General features: G+C 39.0%; 1 long non-coding RNA gene across 1 annotated transcript in view; it reads right to left on the minus strand.

Moving 5' to 3' along the window:
• Positions 1 to 23,343, minus strand: part of LOC134791347 (uncharacterized) — a 198,494-nt gene that overhangs the window by 169,378 nt on the left and 5,773 nt on the right. The window lies entirely within an intron of this gene.

Consider the following 23,343-nt stretch of genomic DNA (forward strand, 5'->3'; position numbering starts at 1 on the left):
ATAGGGTACTTACCCGGTTTATTTATCCTGATCCTTCTGAGCATTTACTCGCGTTTAATCAGCCTATTGGCATACCTTCTGGTCGTGAGCCTACTCCCATGTTTGCTGAATAATTTTGAACTCTAATTTAATATTATAAGGATCAAAATTGCAGCACAGCACTAAACTGACACTACATTTGAACTTTTTCACTTGCTTTAAAATTTTCTGATTACTTTCACGGAGTTCCTAAACTTTCGCGTAAGCGATTGCAATTCTTGAAAAGGTTTTTCCTGATTAAAAACGTAAGTTCCCGCTAACTGTTTTTTATCGAGACAGCGGGTGATTAAGATGATTTTAATTTGTATTTTTAAATTAAAGGAAGCTTAAAAATAAACAAAAGATTAAAATATTGCGAGATATAAATGGTTTTAGTAAATACGAGTGTATTGACATGCAAATCTTAAAATCATTAGAACACAATACATACTTACAAATCTTTTTCGTTTATACTTATTGAAACTTTAAATATCGGGCATCAGACGTTGACACTGACAGATATCATGCTAGAGTCTGTGCGGAAGAGAAGAGTCGTGGAAAGTATGGGTCCCAATACAATCCACGACTCTTCTCTTTCCGCACAGACTCTAACAAACTTTAAGTCCACATTGTATCATGTTCAGTTAATTATGTTGTAAACACGACGATACGTCATAATTTTACCAACATCGACTTAGTAAATTTTATTTATTTACCCTCGCATTGTGTAAACTTCACTCAAATATTTCTTCCGTCAAACCGGGATACGATCATTTATCCAGATGGATCATTTACTCAATATCGACTCATTACCTGTTATACATTCATCAATTCTATCATCATTCTACATGAATTAAGAATGATTAATATCCAGATCACATGAATTATTTATATTCATTTCTGTCTATTATATGTTTGCCTTTTGTTGATTATTTTAGTTACCTGTCGTGATTGTTTAATCGGATGGTTTTCTTGGGTGATTGTGCTTACGAATAACTAATTTCAATTCTATTCTATTCTAAATTCAAACACCACATCTTAAAAACATCAATATTGAAAATCCCAATCAGAAAAACAATCCACCATTGTTTTTTCGTAAACATCTGTACCTGTCCAGTCCAGACATATTGCGCTGACAAACTTAGCCTGATTAATCCCTCGCCAGATTTATAACCAGAATAAATCAATACAAACAACCCTCGGACACGGGTGCCTTCGACTTTTTTGTCTTCCCGATCAGATTTATGGCCGTAAAAACTGGTGACTTTAGCACAAATTAAGTTACGATAGGTATTCTATTACAGTGTATTCATCCTTACTTGTCCTATCATGTAAACAAATGAGAAGTATTTGAGTGAGTGAAGTATCTGGAATTACACAATAATCATCACTTAAAATGATGTTGTATACTTAAAGAAACTCACAAAGTATTGAAATCAACCAAATAACTACTGAAAAATATAATTTCTAATAAGATTTTCATCAATAATCGCAATAACGAACGAATCACCTCAAAAACATCTTTACACATTACGATGTCTAGATTGTCTATGGATTTAACGTTTGTTTGTTTACATGATAAGACACGTAAGGGTGAATACACTGTAGTGTAACTTTGGAAAATAATCTACTGTACTCTATTTGTCTAGGTTTAGTTTACAAAACAAAAATTTGCGCGATTATTTGTCCAATTATTACTATTATTAGAATTATGAAATTATAACACCTTTTGAGAATAGTATAGTAAATAATTATTGATAGTTAGGTACTGCTTTTAACAATGCCGTTAAACAATGTTATTGACAATGTCTCAAAAATTAATTAATTTAACCTACATTTATTTTATTCGTGACAGTCACAAATGTGTACGTACAGGCAACAAAGGCAGAGGAACAGAATATTAAGTTCATCACGAAATGGATCCAACTCAGGATAGTTTTCTAATTCTATAATGCTAGTTATGAAACCAGCTGCACTGGTCTTCCGTAAATACACGGTCCACCACAGATAACACACACAAAAACACATGAAGAAAACAAACACAAAAACATCGCTTATTAAGAATAAAACACTTTTGTTTTAATGAATATTAATAAAACATTTTCCACACACACCCACAACGGTCGGTCTGTTAACTTAGCAGTACATACACCGCCTGAACTCCGTGTTCGTAGAACGAGTTTTGTCTACTACGCAATATCCTCCCAAACTCGTAACATTTTATCACTTGATAAAAACGGGAAAAGTCCTCCATTTTCCCGAAAGCGGTGACCCCAAGTTGCATGCGGTTGACTTAGAGACCCTTACTAATAACACCATAACTCCGAAGTTTTGCAGACGGTCCCGGCTCTTGAAATACTTTATGAGAATCTCTGAAAGTTGGAGATAGATTAAAAGTAAATAACTAGTTGCTGAAAGTTTGTTAGCTACTCAGAGCGATGTTGGAAGGATGGTTATTTGGTTCAAAACATGAGATTTCTAACTCACAAAGTAAGTACTGAATGCACTATCGTACAAACACTATCTCATTGACTCATTTACTGATAGGTACCTACATGATATTAGTCCAAAAAAAAAATTGTTTATACATAATGATTTGAAGGAACATTACGAAACATTTTTTTCTTTTATTTAAAGAGAGTCCCGTTTTTATTACTAACGAAGAAATACACACTTTAATAGACTTACATCGTTCGAGATATGAACCGTGATTATTTTTTGTACCTATTTTTTTTTAGATCTCGATATTTCGACGCAGTCATTCACGAAATATTGGGAGCTCGAAAACAATACAAAAGGTAATCACGGTTCATATCCCGGTCGATATAAGTCTAATGAAATTAACCATGAATCATTCAAAACTGTCATTTTTAATATATTGTCTATTCCAATCTTATTTACTTACATAAATAAATAGGTATGCTGAAATGAAATGAAATGAAGACATTTATTTTCAGGCAACTACTGGCCCATAGATAAATACCTTAAAACTAGCATACATATTATTACAAAATATATCTTAAAACTAAAAACACAATTATGGCTGCGATGAAGTTCGCAACCCCGCAGTGTCAGGGAGCCGGCCGCGGAACCGCCGGAACTTGACAGCCTTCGGCCAAAACTCCTCCTTGGTGAAGGTCGCTAGATGTTCAGTCGGAACGCTCAGCACAAAAGAATTAAAATTCACACTGTGTCGAGATTCCAACTTCACAACCCTCAGGATGAATCCGGACTTGGCTCGTACATACTTCACGATCTCCTCGACCTTCGTAAGGTAGTGTAATCGGGACACATACAGCAGCGTCGTCGGTGTTGCAGGACGCAGCAAATGGTTAGGTCCAGTCGGTGCGGTACCGCACTGAGGATTGAGAGGTTAGATTATATTTACAGTTTTTTTTTGTTTTATGTAAAATCATGGTGTAAGTATTCGTTACGTCAGTGAGGCTCCAAGCGTGACGTTATGGTCATTCTTGCTGGCTCATACTGTTAGCTCAAAACAGACAATTTTGAATCATATTCCATAGACATAAAGACTAAAATGTTTACACATTTATGAATTATTACCTACTACGCGCGAAATAGTAAATTGTATATTACCAAGAAGCCGGGTGAGATAAGTCACCAAAACGATTTTAGGAACCTATTTTTCATTAGTTACTGTCTCTATCGAGTGAACTTTTTTGTGCCAAGAGTAAATAGTGCTTCTAGTTCGAAACTTCCAACTAGTGACATTAATTAATGGTAAAACTGGTAGGAAAAATACCGAAGCCTCACTTGACCAGCTCGGTCGATGTTGGCAATTCATCTCAAGTCGATATTCATTATAATTTACACAAAATAATATTATTGAATGTCACGTTCGGTAGAGAAACATAGTCGTTTCTCTACCCCTAAATTTTTCTTTTACCGTCTAATCTTACATTTTAAGGTGAAATTATATTTTTAACATGACTGCTTCGGCAGCAACGTCGAGCCGAAATTCTGCAGCAATAACGCCGATGCAGTCTGACTGCCGTATTCGAACTTCAAGATATTCACAAGAGACGACACGACTAGATCCATTCTAGATACGTTATAATTTAGATATCTACTAGTTCTCTTTTGCAGCGCAATTCAGGCAACCAATGTCACTTTTACGTTAGATAGAGTATATAAGATATCTATTAGATGTGAATTGGATCTCTAAGTCATATCCTGTGGAAATCGTTCAAGAGTATCTGCAGAATCGCGCAAATGTCAAATTTGACAGGTTAGATCTTAAACATATCGTTATCGTATCTTGGTGATGTCTAAAAGATATCTAATAGATGTCCATTTCAAAATCCGAATCGGGCCCTGAATCCGAACGGCACCTTAACACTTGGGTCTCTATTGTTTCTCATAAAGTTTTAAGTCATAATGTATTGTTCGTCCGAGTTTTCGTTAGTCATAATTTGGTTTTTCTCAGAAACGCGTAACTTTTCAGGATTGCCATAAAACAAACCTAACCTAACCCATCTATAGGATAACCTTGCGAAAATCCTGAAAAGTTAGCGGTTTCAGAATTATGACTAATGATAATCTGACAATCATTACATTATGACTTTCAATAATTATGTCAAACAAAGGGATCTGCCTAAACAAAAAAAAACCGCAGGGAAAACGCCGCCATATTTTTCGCAGCTGTCCATCCGAGCGCGTTTTCCTCTCTGCGCGGGTGTTTTATGCCGTCATCAATTCGGTCCATTGCCACCTACGGGCGGCGAAATGAAAAATATCGGCGCAATAAAATGAGTTTTAATACGATTTAACTTGTTAAATTGTCACTGTTACTGTTAATTTTTATAAACATACTTTTATTGCTGACTGTAGTTTTTCTCATTTGCATGTCTTTGACACAGTACATAATATGGAGACTTTTCTAATGTGCCTAAACGTGATGCGTTTGTACCTATTTAAATTTCCATCGAGGAGTTCCTTTGACTACAATACAATACAATGCAATATTCTTTATAGCACACCTCACATACTCGTCGTTTACAATAAATGTACAGTAACATAAACAGAGACAATAGAGGTAACAACAGGCGGTCTACCTTCCGATTGCAACATCAGATCAGCTCCATGTTAGCACATTATTGAATACAATCAGATTTACGGAAGTCCAAGTTTTGAACTTATGGCACCATCCTGAACCTTTTACCTCAGTGTTTGAGCAGTTTCAGTTACCTGGGGAACTTGGTCAATCTGTGTAAGAATGTCCTATAATATTTATTTATTTAATATTTATTTATATAATATTACACAAATGAAGACGCAAAATAAGATTATTTTCGCAAAGATAAGTAGCCGTGGAGCGAAACGTAATAAGATAGGGAATCCGACCGCTGATTACCAAATCTGATCCCGCTCTGTTTTGAGGAAAACAATAAAAATACGTCTATTGAATTAACTACAACGATGGTATTTTATTAAAATTTTGAAGCTTTGAAAAATGTAAGAGTAAGGTAAACGTACCAGTGGTCGACATGCTAATGCCCAATAGATGACACCTTGCTGTCACCTCTATTGACTCATTGTCAGTAAGTTTCAAGATGACATGTACTGGGACCGCGTCGAGCAATATATATATATTAAAAACGTGGTTATATACTCGTAAGAATAAATTACCTACACAACAGATCTCTTTCGGACCAAGTATGGATAGTAAAATCAGCTAGAAAGTTATCAACTCAACTTTACTTACAAAATACCTACAAAGCATTAAAATTTAAAAGGCTAAAAGAGAAGTTAAAAAAGAAAAGTTTTTCTCGTCGAGAAAAACTTGAAGCTTTTTTATGTTCTTCACATGACTTTTCAAACTTTGCGACTTATTCGACCTTAGGTTTCATAATTTACCTACGAAATGTCAAGTTCCGAATTACAAGTTTGCGGCTAAATCGAAATAAGAACGCGATTATAAGATGGAAACGATTTGCGAGTGAAAGTGACAGGTGACGGGTGAAAAGAAGTTAAAGAAGGGGGTCTCCGCGACAGGCTGACGCCGGTCAGCGCTTTTATAATGGGGTGGCGTTTGAGTAAATGGGACTAGATGTAAATCTGCTTATTAAAAAACCGGGCAAGTGAGAGTCGGACTCGCACGTAATGCGGGGTCTGTGAGCACCTTTATTGGATACAAAAAGCGTCATGCCATAAACCGTAGAAGTATAATAGGCAGCCGTTCGTGGCCACTAACATCTTTTTTGGAGGAAACATAGAAACGTTTCAAAAAATCTTCATTAATTAAATTTTGTTTTATTGAAAAACTCTGTATTTATTTTAGCTACCATATTTATGCTTCTGTACAAAACATAATCATTTTTCAGATAAACAAACATTACTACAGAGTAGTACCTAGGTAAGCAAAATAAATTACCGAATATTTCAAAAAATTACCGAATATTTCAAAAAATTAAGTAGGTACCTAATATATATTTATTTTATTTATTTTTAAACTTTATTGCACATACAAAAAGTACAACAGGCGGACTTAATGCCGTTATAGGCATTCTCTACCAGTCAACCATGGGGCGAAACAGAAAAGAGTCCATGTGGGTGCAGTGAGAAATAAACAGAAAAAAAACGTAACTTTATAATATGTACGTACGTAATATGTACGTACGTAAATTGAATCTATACAATAATATACCTATGTATAAGTAGGTACATGATAATATTCACCAAGCCAATGTAAGCTTAGTTATTATATAACGTTCCTCGAAACATAGGTACATGTTAATACCCTAGGATAAAAGCCAGCTTATCACTAATCGGTAAACAATAACGACTAGACACGGCTACCTAGGTCTTAGACAATAGACGTTCGTCCACACAGTTGTCTGACAATGCGTACCTACACCTTATTACAATAGCATACGGTTCAACTATGGTTAGATCAGATTGTTGCTGTTAGTGTGGCGATTAGGACAGCTTGATCATAATACTGCTTGAACGCGTATAAGGCTGCGTTTCCACTGAGGCGGAGATGAGAGAAAACGGAATCAACCAATAGCATTGATTGAAATTAGTGATGTGCCTATGAGAACGTTCTCGTTTCTAAGAATTCCTTTCCGAAGAAATTTCCGGAAAATTTCCAACTTTCTCGAGAAGCGACATGCGAGACTGCAGAAGAAACGCTGCTGTAACCGAATGTCACCTTAACATGACTTCACAAATTGACACGACATTTATTTTGAATTTTTCATACTTTGAATATCACGTTTTAATAAATTTTATGTTCTATTTTTTACTTCAAACGATAAACTCATAGGCATAATATTCTTTAACTTTTCTTATCCACGCTTGCATCTAAAAGTTTCCAGCAATCTAATGATATTACAAATCTTCTTGTCTAGAGAATGAATAAATAGCGAGCACTTTTAAACTGGATTTATTTATTACAAAATTAATTTGCACGCAACCGCTTTGATCGTAACTCGATACATTTGTAACATAGACAACCTTCTATAGACGTAGCATTATGAAGCTCATAAGAAAACTCGCATTCACTACACTTAAGCGCTCTTAAGGGGCCCACTGATTAACAGTCCGCTGGACGGTATCGGCCTGTCAGTTGTTCGGAACTACCAAAATTTTGTTCTAACTGACAGGCCGATACCGTCCGGCGGACTGTTAATCAGTGGGCCCCTTTAAACTCATAAAATACTATGCTACGGGTTACACAATATTTTATATTCTGGAGTAATAGAGCGATCGGTCTGTGTGGAATGTAGGCTGAGAATAATCTAGGACCCTTCCGCACTAGACTTAAATTTATTACACTTTATTTTAGAATACTTCTACTGAGGTTACGCTCCAGCGAGATCAGTTGAGCGACTCAACCTGTTCTAGGTATGGTGAGAGAATCGAGCTAATGGGAGTTTTGTCACTGGTTAGCTAAATCTAGCATAGCCGAGGTGCTTCAACTCAACTAGGCCCGACGACCCTCAAAGTGTAGGCTTCATTTATATGCGCTATCTAGTCGGTGAGCAGTCTGCGGTTTGTTAAGTGAATTATTAAATTAACGTTCCTATATGTCGCTAAATGAATTCCAAGCATGCGAAGGCTTATAGGAAGCCTTACATTCTTGCCATTCCACACTTCATAGTTCTATTATAAAATGGTTGAATTATAATATGTGTCTACGACAACAAGACAATGCTGCAATGGTGGGGTCCGTACCCCGCGCGCCCGCGCCCCGCGCGGTGTCTTGTTGTCGTAGACATGCTGGGGGGCCGTTGGAGGAAGCTGAGGGGTCGCCAGCCAGTACTACCGACCCCTCAGCTTCCTCCAACGGCCCCCCAGCATGTCTACGACAACAAGACACCGCGCGGGGCGCGGGCGCGCGGGGTACGGACCCCACCACACTCCATTAGCTCCAGCGGCAGCCACAACGCCGCACGCGTCTTACATACTATTTAAATCAACCCTTCAAACCCTTGTATCAGTTTCGGATATTAAATCCCTATTTCATACGTATATCAAGATCTTTTACTTGCACCTTAATCGCCTGCAAGTTTATGGCGACCGTGACAGGACAGTTGCGACGGAATTTATGCACCGGAAAGCATGCCGAATTAAGTGTGCCTACTACTCCGTTGAGTATGTGAGACAAAGTTTCTTTACTATCCGCACCTGTTAAGATATCATCTATATAGCAATCACTTTTTATGACTTCAGATACTAAAGGATCCGGGCATTCTAATGCGAGCCCTGAAAAGTCATTAGGCGACTCTTACCGAGGTGCTGCCAAGCGATTTTACACCTTAGAGAAAAAATTAAATAAAAATCCTATTTTGAAAAAACAATATAGTGATTTTATACATGCCACGAGTCTCTCGAGGTAAGCTCACGAATCTCATTCACTCTGTTACACACGAATGTTTTAAGTATTTTAGGACTTGTTTTTATCCAGCCAAGTGCTACAGTGGAGTCGGACCAGAAAACATTTTCCTGTATGGAGCAACGGAGTGCTCCGCTGACCTTGGAAACGAGGCGAGCACCCAATAAGGCTGCTGCCAATTCAAGTCTCGGTATAGCCGAGTGATGCAATGAGGCTATGATGCAAGTAAATAAGGTATCTAATGGTTTGGACCTATGAGGAATAAACACTCTCTTTAATAGTGTGAGAAAATATTTATTTAGTTGTAAACACCTAAATAAACTAATTTAAAGTTACTTAAAATAATTGCTTTTATGAAATGGCTTAGCGAAATAATGTTTAAGGAATGCTTTGTATAAAGAAAGCGTGAACAAAGGCGTGTTCGGTGCACAAGCACTTCTTATTTTACGTAAACAACAGATTATACTTTTAAGCAGTGCAAATTCAAGAGGCAATGCAAATAGCACTTTATGACTTATAATATAAGGTTGATTAGCTCTAGCAGGCCAACGGATTAAATGCTTTTAGGCTTGAAATGTTTTACTATAATAAGTAGTTTTTAATGCTGTAAATATTATAGGCGCGTAGCAACATAGGCGAAGAATGCACTCAAGCCTTTAGAAGTGCTTCAATTAAATACTGTCTCCTACGGCATGTCTACGACAACAAGACACCGCGCGGGGCGCGGGCGCGCGGGGTACGGACCCCACCACACTCCATTAGCTCCAGCGGCAGCCACAACGCCGCACGCGTCTTACATACTATTTAAATCAACCCTTCAAACCCTTGTATCAGTTTCGGATATTAAATCCCTATTTCATACGTACATCAAGATCTTTTACTTGCACCTTAATCGCCTGCAAGTTTATGGCGACCGTGACAGGACATTTCACCTCAAGACATCTGCGCGTACGCGACTTAGCAACAGGGAAGGCAGAACGTTCGAGAAGCGCGAACAAAGAAACTGCGGAGCGCGACCTTTGGACTGCATGCCACGCGGGTCTCCATGGCTATCTACTTCCAGGGGAGTGCCCAATTCTTATCCTATCTTAACCTATCCTAGTTTTAATTTTTGTGCTTAATGTACTTTCTTCCAAAAGAAAATAAAAACATTTTTTATTAAATTTTTAGATTCCGGTAATCATCTTTCTCATCTTGAGTGCATTCTTCGCCTATGTTGCTACGCGCCTATATAATATTTACAGCATTAAAAACTACTTATAATAGTAAAACATTTCAAGCCTAAAAGCATTTAATCCGTTGGCCTGCTAGAGCTAATCAACCTTATATTATAAGTCATAAAGTGCTATTTGCATTGCATCTTGAATTTGCACTGCTTAAAAGTATAATCAGTTGTTTACGTAAAATAAGAAGTGCTTGTGCACCGAACACGCCTTTGTTCACGCTTTCTTTATACAAAGCATTCCTTAAACATTATTTCGCTAAGCCATTTCATAAAAGCAATTATTTTAAGTAACTTTAAATTAGTTTATTTAGGTGTTTACAACTAAATAAATATTTTCTCACACTATTAAAGAGAGTGTTTATTCCTCATAGGTCCAAACCATTAGATACCTTATTTACTTGCATCATAGCTCATTTCGCTTCGGGCCGACATTTCCAGGATAAATCCTTCGGACTGACTGCGCTCGCGTCGGCTGTGCCTAGCAACTCGCCGCAGTGCCGACCTACTTCGCGTCAGCTGTTCGAGCGAGACTTGACCTACTTTCGCGCGGCGTCTACGCGCACCTGGAACTCCTGCCTGGTTTGATGCACAGTTTTCTTATCTTGTTTATTGATTGCCCTTCACTAGATCTTGTTTGTTACCGTTTTTGTGTTGGGTCATTATTTATCCATTTCAACTTTAGTGCCTCGCATATACCTAAATATTAAATATAAATTTACATAATGGCTACACCCACATCATCTCCTCACGGTGGTGTAGACATAGGTGCGCTTGAAAATGAATTAAAGCTTAAAGATTTAATTAAACAGCGCGGTTCGATTAGAGGTAGAGTGACACATTTTGAACAATTTATTGAAGAGTTGAAAAGGATAAAACCTGACCAAATTTCCGAAGCGCAATTTAATGAATTGAATTTGCGAAGTGTAAAAATGGAAGCATTATTCTGTGATTTTGAAAAATGTCAAAGTCAAATAGAACTATCTTATCCTAACCCGGATGAACAAATTCGAGAAAGAGAGAAAACTGAAAAACGGTTTTACAGTGATATTGCCAGTGCTCAAACATTATTAAAATTGCGACCCATAAATAATGAGGATAAACAAAGTTCGTACAGTAGTTGTTCACGCCAGGATAACGTAAACGTAAAATTACCCGTTATCAAATTACCGATATTTGACGGTAATTATTTTTTGTGGTTGGAGTTCCGCGATACGTTCGAGTCATTAATACATAACAATGAAACTATCCCTGACATAAACAAATTCCATTATTTACGATCGTCCTTACAAGGGAGCGCGGCACTTGTAATCAAGTCCATTGAATTTTCTTCACAAAATTACAAGGTCGCGTGGGAATTGTTATGTCAGAGGTATAATAACAAGAAAATTCTTATTAATAATCACCTGAAGGCTCTCTTTAAAATAGAACCTTTAACCAGAGAATCACATAAATCATTAAGATACTTAATTGACCTTGTGACCAAAAACTTGAGGGCACTGACTACGCTTGGACAGCCGGTTGACCAATGGGATACGCTGATTATATTCATGGTGTCCAGTAAACTGGACTCGACCACCAGTGGTAAGTGGGAGGAGCACAGAAATAATCTCTCCGACTTGCCACTCTTGGACGAATTTATCGAGTTTCTTCGCAATCGAGCGGACATTTTAGAAACAACGTTAGCTAATAGACATGAAAAAAGCGTCTCTCATATTCCTAAAGATAGCCCACCAAAAACTGAACATAAGGGCTCATTCACACAAAATGAGCATAAAGGCTCATTCACACATAGTAAATTTTCAAAAAGTTTTCTCACGTCCAGTGGTCCTAAACCAGTAGGTTTATCGTGTCCAATGTGTAGTCAAGGTCACCGAATCCTAGACTGCGAATCATTCAAATCGTTACCGCTCGAAAACAAGTGGAGCGAAGCCTTAAAGTTAAATCTTTGCACCAACTGTTTACGACGCGGACATGAAGCACGTAATTGTAAATTAGGAGAGTGTAGATTATGTCATAAAAAGCATAATACATTACTGCATAAAGAAAATAACGTAACTAAACCCTTGCCTGCGACGACACCCACGGTTGGAACATCAAATGACCTTGAAGTAGTCAACCAATCGCATAGGGCTTTATCAGTCCGATCAGGTAAGCAGATCATGCTTGGTACCGCTTTAGTTAAGGTATCCAATCCCAATACAAAGGTAGAATATGTAGCACGCGCTGTCCTTGATGCAGGCAGCCAACCTTGCTTTATTACTGAAGACCTAAAAAATAAACTTGGATTAGGGAATCCTGAACCCGATTCTTTAGATATATCGGGCATTAAAAACATTAAACTTTCAGTATCCGATCGATGCGACGTAGTTGTCAGCTCCCTGTCCAATCAGTTCCAAGTGACCTTAAACTGCTTAGTCCTTGATGAAATTACAGATCAGTTGCCTAACTTGCCCGTAGACCTTACTCAACTAAACATACCTAAACATATTCAGCTCGCTGATCCTGAATTCCATAAAGTGTCTGATATTGATATCTTGATAGGTGCCGAAATATTTTACGAATTATTAGGTTTCCAAAAGATACGTCTGGGCAAAAATAAGCCCCTTCTTGTAAACACAGAATTCGGCTGGATCGTAGCAGGTCCTTTAAGTCCAACTCATCTTCCTAATTCTAAACCGTCACAAAAACTTCATTGTTTTTTTACAAAAGAAATAAGTGAAAAGTTGACCAGGTTCTGGAACCTTGAAGAACTTCCAGAAGCCAAAGCTCCTTTGTCAGCTGACGAGGAGTATTGTGAAGAGCACTTTAAAGCTCACACTTACCGTTTACCAGATGGCAGGTTCACAGTTCAGATGCCACTGAAAGAAAACCCTGAAAAGTCATTAGGCGACTCTTACCGAGGTGCTGCCAAGCGATTTTACACCTTAGAGAAAAAATTAAATAAAAATCCTATTTTGAAAAAACAATATAGTGATTTTATACATGAATACGAGTCTTTAGGTCATCTCACGCGAATCGATAAGCCGAAATTCGGTTATTACCTAGCACATTTCTGCGTTATAAGAGAAAATAGTGAAAGTACGAAATTAAGAGTAGTCTTTGATGGCAGCATGAAAAGCGCCTCTTTAAAAAGCCTAAACGACATACAATATGTAGGCCCTGTGGTGCAAGACGATCTCTTCAATATTTTGATCAGGTTCCGTCAACATAAATACGTTTTTACGGGAGATATAGAAAAATGTTATCGCCAAATCCTAATTCATGATTCGCAACGAAACTTACAGTTAATATTGTGGCGCGAAGATGACTCAAAGCCTTTAGAAGTGCTTCAATTAAATACTGTCTCCTACGGCACGGCCTCAGCACCGTTCTTAAGCACACGGTGCCTTTTAGAGCTCGCATTAGAATGCCCGGATCCTTTAGTATCTGAAGTCATAAAAAGTGATTGCTATATAGATGATATCTTAACAGGTGCGGATAGTAAAGAAACTTTGTCTCACATACTCAACGGAGTAGTAGGCACACTTAATTCGGCATGCTTTCCGGTGCATAAATTCCGTAGCAACTGTCCTGAAATATTTAAGGATTCAGCAGAATCTGACAATCTAAACCTAAGTAAACAGTCCAGTGTTCTAGGTGTACAGTGGACACCAAACACTGACAATCTTAGCTTTGCGATAGAACCAATTCCTAAAGATGAAATTGTGACAAAGAGAACAATCTTATCTAACACTTGTAAGATATTTGACCCTCTTGGGCTCTTAAGTGCTTGCACTATAACACTTAAAATCTTACTTCAAAAACTGTGGTCTCTCAAGTTGACTTGGGATGAGGGGGTACCCGCGGACATTAAGAAGACGTGGCTTAAACTACATAACGATTTGCATGCTTTGCTTTCAGTTTCTGTACCTAGACATGTACAATGCTCATCTCCTGTCGCTTGTGCGATCCATTGTTTTGTAGACGCGTCTAAAGACGCTTACGCAGCTTGCGTATACATACGCACCACGGATAGTTCAGACTTCATAACTGTCAAAATGCTTTGCGCAAAGACACGAGTCTGTCCCCTTCAAGTTCAGACTATACCGAGACTTGAATTGGCAGCAGCCTTATTGGGTGCTCGCCTCGTTTCCAAGGTCAGCGGAGCACTCCGTTGCTCCATACAGGAAAATGTTTTCTGGTCCGACTCCACTGTAGCACTTGGCTGGATAAAAACAAGTCCTAAAATACTTAAAACATTCGTGTGTAACAGAGTGAATGAGATTCGTGAGCTTACCTCGAGAGACTCGTGGCGACATGTACCTACTGATAAAAATCCCGCCGATTTGGCCTCGAGAGGAGTAGCTCCAAGTCTCCTTGTCGAGTCATCTTTGTGGTGGGAAGGTCCAGCTTTCCTGAAACATGACGAATCTCAATGGCCGCAAAACCCCACCACCGAGACCGCTTTACCTGAAATAAAAGTATTACAATCAACATTAAATCAAAACAATGAAACTAAGAACTTAATTGACATAAAAAAATATTCAAGTTCATTACGCTTAAAAAGAATAATTGCGTATGTACACAGATTTATAAGTAATTGTAAAATAAAAGAAAAACATAATCGATCAGTTGGACCCCTTAAAGAAAACGAACTTAGTTCAGCCTTAACTTACCTTATAAAACTAGCTCAGTCAGAGTCCTTTAAAGATGAACTTAAACTAATAAAAAATAATAAAAAACTTACCTCGTCCCATATGTTACAGCTGTCTCCGTTTCTTGATGACGTCGGCGTGCTGAGAGTAGGTGGTCGGCTTAATAATGGCGAATATAGTTATGATAAAAAACACCCGGTGTTACTACACGCTAAACACTACTTAACGAAATTGTTGATGCGAGCCGAGCATCTACGCTTACTGCATGCTGGCCCTCAGCTACTCCTGGCAAGCTTCAAGGACCAGTTTTGGCCCCTGGGAGGTAGAACGTTGGCACGAAGCATATATCACCGCTGCGTAATATGCACTCGTCTTAGAGCCAAAGCCATGGAGCCGCTGATGGGCCACCTGCCAGCTAGTAGAATCACTCCTAACTTCCCCTTTGTAATAACGGGAACAGATTTCTGTGGTCCATTTCCAATTTCAAGCAAAATAGGACGCGGAAATCGAATAAGCAAATGCTACATTTGTATATTTATTTGTTTTTGGACTAAGGCAGTCCATTTAGAAACTGTTAGTGACCTTAGTGCTAAAGCATTCATTGCCTGCCTTCGCAGATTCATTTCGCGTAGAGGAAGACCTAGTAAAATCTATTGCGATAACGGTACTAATTTTGTTGGTGCAAACAATGAACTGGGACGAGCATTACAGGCAGGCATGAGGTCCATATATAATTACACAGCCGAAGAGCGCATCCAGTTCATATTCAATCCCCCTTATTCCCCCACATTCGGCGGACTGTGGGAGGCCAATGTTAAATGCTTAAAATATCATTTAAAAAGAACAATAGGTAACTCTAGCTTAACGTTTCTGGAGTTAAGTACCCTTTGCACAGAAGTTGAAGCGGTCCTTAACTCCCGACCCCTTACCCCTCTTACATGTAATCCCAGCGACCTTTCTCCCCTCTCACCAGGGCACTTCCTCATCGGGCGTCCTCTGACTTCGCTGGCGTCCCCTCCTGCTGCATCCGGAAAGGGCATAAAGACGCGCTATCAGCTGCTCGAGTCCCTGCGTGACAGTTTTGCGAAGAGGTGGAAAAACGAGTACCTCTCAGAGCTACAAAAACGAACAAAATGGAGACATCCCTACAGAGATCTCAAGGAAGGCGCTATGGTAGTGTTCAAAGAGGATAACCTACCTCCCATGAGATGGAAACTTGCACGTGTCCATCGACTATACTATGGCAAGGACGGAATTGCCAGGGTAGGCGATTTTAGAACCATCAGAGGGATCGAACGACGGGCACTAAATAAGGTGTGCCCCCTCCCTGATGACGATGATCAGATGTTGGAAGAAGCTTCAGCGCCAGCCAGTACTACCGACCCCTCAGCTTCCTCCAACGGCCCCCCAGCATGTCTACGACAACAAGACACCGCGCGGGGCGCGGGCGCGCGGGGTACGGACCCCACCACACTCCATTAGCTCCAGCGGCAGCCACAACGCCGCACGCGTCTTACATACTATTTAAATCAACCCTTCAAACCCTTGTATCAGTTTCGGATATTAAATCCCTATTTCATACGTACATCAAGATCTTTTACTTGCACCTTAATCGCCTGCAATATGTATCTACTCGTATATTATTTAATGGAAGTCATACAATAGAACAAAGTGTTCGTGTTATATTTCTAATTGGTATTTATTGCGGATGTATTATTTTTCTGTCCGTGTCCGTGTAAGTAATATTATTAATAAAGTAGAAAGTGTTATGTATGTACTTATGCTCTACCTTGGCATACTTGTCGACCAGCGCCTAACATGGCACTTGCACATAGAACTGCTCATAAGCACAGAATAAATAATAGTACTGCCGTACAGAAAGGAAACTTCCTACAAAACCGCAGTTTGACAGCGGTTCAGGGTCGAATCATGCTGTCCCTTTCTAATATGTGGCACTATCTCTTTCGGCTATTTAAAGTTGTCAAAATTCAAGCCATTATCTTATCTGTGATCGTGCACGCAAAGGGACGTCAAGTTGTGTCAACCCTAATAATTGCTCGGAGCAATGCTGAGCCGAGCGGAGCCGAATTTGGCCGAAGTCAGGAGTTTCGCACCCCTGTCATAAGCCGATTCAGAAAGCTCATAAACAATCTTTGTCATATCGCTAATTTTTGATTTTCTAAAGCAAATACAGTATGGAAACATATGAAAACCATTGTTAAAATTCGTTGATGGGGAACTTATGTACTTACATAAAATATATAGTTAACATTATCAAATTATAATTTCATTGTTTTTACCTTTAATTCCGACGTTTCAGCTGAGTTGCACCAGCTGTGGTCACGGAAAGACTGACGTCCCAACAAATGTCAACGCATGGTATAATAATATACTCCGCCTGGTACTCTATTCCGAGATTCGCGTATGACCTAACTGACACGGGCCTACGTCATCATGCTGTTTACAGGTTCTCAAACTTTAAAATGTGGGAGAATTTTAACCAACGGTGAAAATTATTTTAACGGCATTAATTTTAAGTTATTCACGTAGAAACATAGTAAAATAAAACAAATCTAATGTATTAAATTAAACTTTATTTATCTATACAAGACAAACGTTTGAAAAACTAATTCACAGTTACACATTAATTACCAAGCTTACGACGTGAAAAGTTTGGAAAAGACTGCGACTGCTGACACTGAGCGAGAAGGAAATAACAATTAACACGCGTTCGACAAGGATGACGGTCAGTGCATGAAGTTATCTAGATCCGAATTGTCAAATGTGACAGCGCTATCCTCTGTTGCCAGTAATGTAAACAGAATTACCCGAACGTCTGAAATTTCTTTTGTGAATCGGAAGATATTGCTAACGAATAATTAAAAATGACGTGTTATTGGAAAATTTAAGATAAAATACATATAAATGAAAATTATAAAATTATAAAGAAATATTTTAACTTATTAACCATAGGTATAATGTACCCATGTAACATGTTATCTATACATATAATAAAGCTGAAGACGGTCGATAGTCTGTACATGGAAGATATTTGAAAAAAAGTTGGCTGGGAATACTTAGAATCGATAACAGAACACGTTCCAAAAGTTTTTAGATTTTTTGTCTGTTTGTCTGTTTATCTGTTTATCTGTTTGTCTGTTTATTTGAACGCGCATCACGTGAAAACGGCTGAACGGATTTTGATGAAAACTTTACTAATCTGTCGAGAAAATTCCCGGCCAGTTTATAGGCTACAAAAATTCAACCCCTAAAAGGGGGGATAGTCACAACACTCGATTGACTTAAGTTTGCCCCTGAATCTTATGGCGCTACTTAGGAAGGAGGGGCAAACTTTTTTCAAATATGTGCTACCACTATTGAGTACCCTGGTAAACTAACAGATGGCGCTGAATTTAATACTTTGTGACATAAATAAGCCACCGAGGAAAGATTTTGCCAAATTAACTCTAAGTTTCAGAGGGGGTACGGATATCAACAAAAATAATTGAATAATTATGTAGATTTAATAAACTAATAATACAACAAAATTAAACGACAGTAAATTAATTGCCCCTCATTGCACAGTGCCATTTTTTGGGGAACTGAGTAAACATGAAGTAATCAAGAAAATTAAAAATGAGTTTACATAGTTACGTAGTGGTAAAATAAACACACATATGGGGCTGTCCATAAATTACGTCATCGATTTTTGAGGATTTTTGACCCCCCCCCCCCCCCCCCCCTATAATCATCCAAAAATCATGCTTCAAATGACCCCATTTCCTCCTACTGCATTCTACCGTCATCCGGTGTCCAGACCCCCCCCCCCCCTAATTTGAAATGACGTAATTTATGAATAGCCCCTATCAACACGCGTATAATTGCATACTTATTTAAAATTATAAATTTTCTCTATTATGAATTATACCTAATCGTAATTATATCGCACCCATATCAAATCCATATTCATACGTAGGTATCGCCTCATTTAAGCACTTAATAATGGCCACGAAGGTGGGTACTTTCAGAAAAAAAACATTAACCTCTGTCATTTGCAGTGCCGGATTAACCCTTTTAAGCAAAATAAGCACTTGCTTAGGGCACCACGTCTAGGGGGCACCAAAACCGTAGGCAAAAAAAAACGCGCATTCTGCATCAGCATTGCAGTCGTCGTGGAGTAGGTACCTACATGAAACTTTTATACGTGTACAAGTACCCATCTTATAACGAAGGGTCGTAGGGATCAAGTAAGAGAGTGAGGGTACGTAAAGAACATCTCCAACGTAGGCTTTCGATTTGACCTTACGCGGAGGCCCTTAAAGTCATGGAAAAAAAACCTTGCTTTCGGGCTTGCGGCCAGCCGATTTTTCCGACATAGGTTACCGATTTTATAGCGAATTTTGCTCTCTTGCACGCCAGATTTGTCGGCCAAGCCGAGTTGCTCCTTAGCCGCGATCCTGAGACCTAACTGTCAAAGTGTTATAAGGGGCCCCATGAAAGCCGAAAACTAAAAGCATCCTATCAAGTAGCGCTTTCGAGTGAAGCCAAAAAGCCAGTAGAAGAGTCGTGATTACATGCATAGATTCGATTTCAAGCCACTCTTTTGCAGTTCGGCGTAAGGTCTTATGCGAGGTCTTCTGCCTTATGGAAAAGTTGATCTTCTGCCTTAATTACACTTGGGGCGTGGATCCAAATCCAAGCTTTCCTCTTTCGCAGCTGGGCCTTCTGCCTTGCTCACACTTCGCCAACTCAATTAACTTGGTCAATTCCAAGCTCTGCTTTCTTGCATCTTTTCTGTATGAAAACAACCTCGCTCAGACTCTTAAATATCGAGCCCTATGCGAAGCTAGGCTGATAGAAAACTGTCCCATCCCTTCTCTGTATGAAATCCTGGATTCGCGCCTGGTTGGGACTAAAAGTAAAAATGTACAACTGTCTATCAAATTGCGTTTTTTATATCGAAAAATTTTCGCGCTCGCTTCGCTCGCGTTTACAATTACATTATGAGATGTGATAAAGGTGACATTCGGGTGGCGACTGCAGCAGCATTACTCTGTTGTAACGTTACTGCTGCAACACTGTCAAGTTTCGTGATAAAATGATGTGACTGATTTCCATACTAAAAGTAAAAATGTACAACTGTCTATCAAATTGCGTTTTTATATCGAAAAATTTTCGCGCTCGCTTCGCTCGCGTTTTTTCATTACTTTCTAAGATATGGCGACTGCAGGAGCATTACTCTGTTGCAACATTACTGTTGCAGCATTGTCAATTTTCGTGATAAAATTCTTCTTCTTCCTCGCGTTATCCCGGCATTTTACCACGGCTCATGGGAGCCTGGGGTCCGCTTGACAACTAATCCCATGATTTGACATAGGCACAAGTTTTTACGAAAGCGACTGACATCTGACCTTCCAACCCAGAGGGGCAACTAGGCCTTATTGGGATTAGTAGCCGGTTTCCTCACGATGTTTTCCTTCACCGAAAAGCAACTGGTAAATATCAAATGATAATTCGTACATAAATTCCGAAAAACTCATTGGTACGAGCCGGGGTTTGAACCCGCGACCTCCAGATTCAAAGTCGCACGCTCTTACCGCTAGGCCACCAGTGCAGTGCAGTCTTATAATTTTCGTGATAAAATTATGAGACTGACTTCCATACTAAACGTAAAAATGTACAACTGTCTATCAAATTGCGTTTTTATATCGAAAAATTTTCGCGCTCGCTTCGCTCGCGTTTTCAATAACTTTCTAAGATATGGCGACTACAGCAGCATTACTCTGTTGCAACATTACTGCTGCGGCACTGTCAATTTTCGTGATAAAATTATGAGACTGATCTCCATACTAAACGTAAAAATGTACAACTGTCTATCAAATTGCGTTTTTATACCGAAAATTTTTCGCGCTCGCTTCGCTCGCGTTTTCAAAAACTTTCTAAGATATGGCGACTACAGCAGCATTACTCTGTTGCAACATTACTGCTGCAGCACTGTCAATTTTCGTGATAAAATTATGTGACTGATTTCCATATATACTAAAAGTAAAAATGTACAACTGTCTATCAAATTGCGTTTTTATATCGAAAAATGTTCGCGCTCGCTTCGCTCGCGTTTTCAATCACTTTCTAAGATATGGCGACTACAGCAGCATTACTCTGTTGCAATGTTACTGCTGCAGCACTGTCAATTTTCGTGATAAAATGATGTGACTGATTTCCATTCTCAGCTGTAATGCGGCAATGAACGTCACTCAACTTACCAAAAAAATTCAATGTAATCTCGATGACCCTAGGGAGAGGGGGCACCATGGTCTAGAAATGCTTAGGGCATCAAAATATCTTAATCCGGCACTGGTCGTTTGCGGAGTCAAACGATTTGGGACTCGCATTTTATACGCATTACCATGCCTTCCCGAAAAAAATCGAATCATTCGCGAAAGTCTCGCAACGCTTACAAGGGGCACGTGGTCTTCCTCAGGAGTCTGTAGAAGACCACGGTGAGTGGGTGGCGCTCTAGCCAGGCAGGCCGCTTCGCTTTCGCTCGCGCGCGTATACCTTACTGTATCGTCCGATATACAACTACTTACTACTCTGTCGTTTAAATCACGTGTAAAATTTGAATAAGGGCGAAAAAAACTATTGATTTTGGAGTGTAGTTTTATTTAGTGGTACCTAATTGTAAAATATTTTATCTGGACTAAAGGCCTCTAGCATATGCATCTGTCAACTTTACTTCAAGTTCCGCCTCCAGGGGAGAGGGAGAGAAATTAGGATTTGAAATTAGCCGCTTACTGACACAGACCGAATTCCACGCGGGCGGAGCCGCGGGCACAGCTAGTGTTGAAATAAAGTGGCAATGTTATTGTGACGTGGGCCCGTGTCACTCTGGGAATAGAAGACCATGTTTTATTAGACCATGTGTCAACGGAGATATTAATAAAACACCACTAAACTACCTGAAATTAGTTTATAAAAATGTTCGGGGTAGACAAAGAAATTGCACCCGAAATTAGACCGAATTTAGTGTAATTAAATATGTGTACAAAACCCGAGAGTTTAAAGTGTTATATTCTCAAATTTTTGTACTAAACTTTTTTTAATACTACGTCGGTGGCAAACAAGCATACCACCCGCCTGATGCTTACCTATGTAGGCCTGCAACTCCAGAGGCGTTACATGCGCGTTGCCGACCCTAACACTCCGCACCCTCGTTGCACTCTGGCAACCTTACTCACCGGCAGGAACACAACACTATGGTACTTGTATACGTAACCCTACTTCAATCAATATGTATAGTAAATAATATACGTATAATTTGAACATTACTGCCCTATGTATAATGGCTTATTGTGCACGCCAGATTAGATAGATCGGTGCGCCTTGATATTGAATTCAACTGACGATGACGTGCAACTAGCAGGCCGATTCCGTTTTAATAATTTGATATGATTTCCACTTTTTGGCCTCCTATGTATATACAATGTGTATATAAAACGAGCAGAAAAATGGCCTTAAGGGGCTACCCGAGGTTTTCATCGAGTTTCGAATCGTATCTCCTTTTTTGCACTACAGATAGAATTATAAGACAAACGGTTATCGGTTATTCAATCTTTCATCTCCGGTTTTGTCTACCGGATTTTGAAAGAAATGAATATTTCTTTTTTTATGATTTTTTTAAACATTGTCTAAAAAAACACTTTTTTCGTATCTAGTTTGCTGTGAAGGATCTTACATGTACGAAATCTACATATTTGGGTTCGTCTTTGACGTATCGATAAACGTGTAACGATAAACGATAAAACGGCCAGAAAACCAGTTTTTTAGCCTAAAGTTGTTCAACTTTGATGCCAAATATCTCGAAGACAATGAACTTTGAAGTAAATATGGGATACTATATTGCTTAAAGCCGTTGATGTTAATATAAAAAGCTACAAAAAACATTAGAAAACTAAGGGATAAGGATCGAAGGTCATTGGCGTGGGGTAGCCCCTTAATAATTTGACTAAGTAGTAGCAAGTAGTAGGTAGGTTATTACGCTACCCTAACGCCTCAACAAAAGCGACTGTTGAGGAAATCATGTACCAAGTATCGAGTAACCAATTGATTGAGTGAAAGTAAGCTTTCGTTCAGCGGAACCACACAATGGGAGCATAAATGATGTGAACAGAGAAATGTAGCACAATGTCATGTTTGTTTGTATGTAGCGTAAGTTTTTGCGTATAGCCTCGCTGAGAACTGGTACGATTTGGAGCATGGGAGACTTTCGTTGTGCGTTATGTCAATCTTTGAAACTAGTGTTTATGTCTAAGTTAGCTTTTACTGGGTGATGTGAAAGGGAGAATGCATTACTATATGTACAGTTAACAGCAGAAGTTGCTAAGCGGGTGAGGTGTTCAAAATGATCTTGACGCGACGTTATGTTAAGAGAATAAGAGCGTAACAAAGTCATTTTGAACACCTCGCCCGCTTAGCAACTTCTGCTGCTGACTGTACTATGGACTATGGTAACAAACAAGCGTGTCCATCTGCTGGTAAGTGGAAACAAGAGGTATTACATGCATTGGGTTATTATTACTATACGAGTAGAGAAGCCATACCAAACA

The sequence above is a fragment of the Cydia splendana genome, chromosome 6 (assembly GCF_910591565.1).
Source record: "Cydia splendana chromosome 6, ilCydSple1.2, whole genome shotgun sequence".
Classification (NCBI taxonomy): domain Eukaryota; kingdom Metazoa; phylum Arthropoda; class Insecta; order Lepidoptera; family Tortricidae; genus Cydia; species Cydia splendana.